General features: G+C 44.6%; 1 long non-coding RNA gene across 1 annotated transcript in view; it reads left to right on the top strand.

The window, feature by feature from the left end:
* Nucleotides 1-233: 233 nt before the first annotated feature.
* LOC116074884 overlaps nt 234-3,368 on the top strand; it is a 5,445-nt gene continuing 2,310 nt past the window's right edge. Inside the window, exon 1 of the long non-coding RNA XR_004112327.1 lies at nt 234-537. This is a non-coding gene — a long non-coding RNA (uncharacterized LOC116074884). The remainder of the gene's footprint in view (nt 538-3,368) is intronic.

The following is a 3,368-nucleotide window of genomic DNA, read 5'->3' as shown; positions in this document are numbered from 1 at the left end:
TCAAGGAACACTATTCATTTTAGCAATGAATCCAGCTTTCCAGTGCCAAGGCCTTCAGAGTTTGTCGGCCAAGTCTATCTACAGTGGGGCCAAGGAGACACCCATCATCCAGAGTCACCCTTGTCAAATGACTGTCTCCGTTGCCGAAGGAAGTGCCGTCATGACCCAGGCACTTCCGTTTCCGGTCCCCTCCATCTCCTTCCCGCAGTTCCCAACCTCTGCCTCTTTGTATTTCTGCCTGTTTTCTCCTGCATTTTTATGGATAATGCCTGGCACACTGAAGAATTAAATAGTTCTGCTTGCCTGCTCACCATATTCTGCAATTCCCCTCCAAAGTGAGGCTTGGCTCTCAAAAGGCTTTGTTTGCCAAAAGTATGGACTGTAACCACGTACCAGAAAGTTCCGGTACCAGATGAACAACAACACAGTTCCGGCTTTTGTGCTACTGAGGGAGATCATAAATAAAACGATCCAGGAAGTTATAAATACACAAGAGAGAAAATAAAGGAGGGGTGCTGTGGTGGAAGAGCTGAGGAGGTAGGGCTCAGGGTCTCGCATTGGGGTAGAGGGGAGGCAGGTACAGTTCTCTGAGGAATGAGAGAGTAGGAAAACTGGGAGAAGCCAGCTCCGTCTGGTGGAGTTTGTGATGTGTCACCTCAAACACAAACAGCAGCAGCAGGGAGCTCACTCGTACCCCACTCCCACTTCTCCCCAAAAGCAGATACCAAAACCTAGAAGAACTTTCTGATCTTGTCCAGAGGGTCCTAACACTCTCGTCCAAGACGTACGCTGTTGTCTAAGAGGAACGGAACACCATATCCCTGAGTGTAGATGCTGGCTACTTACCAAGTTCAGCTCAGACCACCATCACAGTCTCTGTAGCCATGGTCCAATCATACCTCACACAACTGTCTATTTCTTCATCAAGACACTACTAAAATGCCTTTTTATTTACATCAGCCCTTTTCTTTACGTCTTCATTTCTGGATGATGCTTCCCGTGTCATGTAATTTATATACTTGTATTGACTTCAATCTCTCTGTTCTTTGGCCCTCAGCCATGATCCTAAGGGCAGTGATGGGTAGGTGGAGGGAAAAAATCCTTTCCTTATATAGACAAGAGGGAAAGTTATCTCAAGGCCCCGGGGTGGGAATATGATCATAAGGCTAGCATAAGGCAGCTATGAATGTCTGAGTGCTCCTGAAGTGCCTGGTTTTTAGACAGCACTAAGAGTAGTGTGTCTGTCAGTTTTTTGTTACTATAACAAATTGCTTGAGGAAGGTGTCTTTATTTTGTTTTTTGGTTTTGTTTTTATTTTTTTATTAGATATTTTCTTTATTTACATTTCAAATGATATCTCCTTTCCCTGTTTCTCCTCTGGGAAAAAAAAGATAAAAACCCTGTACCTTTCCCCCTCCTCCTGCTCACCAACCCACCCTCTCCTGCTTCCTGGCCCTGGCATTCCCCTACACTGGGGCATAGAACCTTCACAGGACCAAGGGCCTCTCCTCCCATTGATGGCCGACTTGGCCATCCTCTGCTACATATGCTGCTGGAGCCATTAGTCCCACTATGTGTACTCTTTGGTGGGTGGTTGAGTCCCTGGGAGCTCTGAGGGTACTAGTTGGTTCATATTGTTGCTCATCCTAAGGGGCTGCAAGCCCTTCAGCTCCTTGGGTCCTTTCTCTAACTCCTTGATTAGGGACCCTGTACTCAGTCCAATGGATGGCTGTGAGCCTCTACTTCTGTATTAGTTGAGTACTGTCAGAGCCTCTCAGGAGACAGCTATATCAGGCTCCTGTCCAGCACCTGCCGGCATCCACAATAGTGTCTGGATTTGATGAATGAATATGGGAAGGATTCCCAGGTGGAGCAGTCTCTGAATTGTCCTTCCTTCAGTCTCTGCTCCATAGTTTGTCTCTGCAACTCTTTCCATGGGTATTTTGTTCCCCCTTCTAAGAAGGAACGAAGTATCCACTCTTTGGTCTGAGGAAGGTGTCTTTAAAAAGAATAGAGGTTTATTTTAGTTCATAGTTCTGAAGGTGAAAGGTCTAGGCCTGGCAATGTCCTTCTGGCTGATAAAAACCTCAAGTTGGCATAGGACATCATAAAGCAGGAGACAGGGAAGAACATAATCTCTGTCTATGTACCTGGCCCATCTCCCTCTTAGAAAGATACCAGGAACCAATCACGAGGGTCCTACTCTGATGGCATTATTTGATCCTATACACCCTCAAAGGCCTCAGCTCTAAACATTCTAGGCAGAATGTTCCACCCTTTTGATAGCTTTAACACCTGACTTTGGGGACCAAACTCCTTCATGAGTTTGGAGTTTGAGAGACAGGCCAGATTTGCCTCATAGCAGGAGACTATAATAATAGTTGCCTGTGAGGTATAATCTCGGGGCTTGGGAAGCTGAGGCCATTGGACCATGAGTTTTATACAGAAATAAAAGGGGTGGGGGCGGACAACCACACATATCATCTGGCCAAGGAAACCCAAGTATTTTCCCCGGCCTCAAGAGGAGTGTTTTATGGGGCTTTGCAGATGGCTGAGTGGCTAAAGTGCTTGTCCTGCCAGTGAGAGGACCAGGGTTTAGATATCCAGAACCCACATAAAAGTCAGACAGGCATGACAGCTACCTGTAATCCCAGCGTTTGGATGGTAGAGGTGGAGGACCACAGCTAGCTAAGTAAACAAGCTGGAGTCAGGAAGCTCTGGGTTCAGAGAGAGATTTTGACTCAACAAAGTGGAGATGTGAGGAAGATATTCAACATCAACTTTGGGGCTTCCCAATGCTCCCACTCACACTGTGGCTCCACAGCCAGGCAAGCACGGGCCTATACACGCATACACCAAACATGCGATCACAGCCATGCAGATATACTCATACAACGCATGCGCGATATTTAGGAAAACTTTTATTTATTTTGCTTTTTTTTTCTGTTTGCAATTTACTTAGAAAATTTAATAAGAGCTGGGCACAGGTGCACCCAGAACTTGGGAAGCTGAGGTAGGAGGATTTTGAGTTCAAGGCAAGCCTAGACTATGTAATGAATACAAGGGCAGCTTGGGCCAGAAAGGGAGATCCTGACATCCCCACACACACCAAAAGCTTTAATTTAAAAAAAATGTAACACTAAAAAATTTAATTTTATCAAGAAATTATACTAAAATTGCAGTAAATAATTTCCATGATGCTATTTCATTGTAAATTTAGTGTTCTGATATAATACATTGTATTACACAGATTTTCTGTTAGTGCTCATCCCTAGAATAAATCCTGCATGGTCTAGGGTGGTATAATATTCCTTAGAAAATGTTATTATATTTTAATCTCTAAGATTTGAACCTTTTAAAATCTTTTT

This window comes from Mastomys coucha, unplaced genomic scaffold (genome assembly GCF_008632895.1).
Source record: "Mastomys coucha isolate ucsf_1 unplaced genomic scaffold, UCSF_Mcou_1 pScaffold3, whole genome shotgun sequence".
In the NCBI taxonomy this organism is placed as follows: Eukaryota; Metazoa; Chordata; class Mammalia; order Rodentia; family Muridae; genus Mastomys; species Mastomys coucha.
Note: the sequence above shows the minus strand (reverse complement) of the source record. Positions and strands in the feature narration are given on the sequence as shown.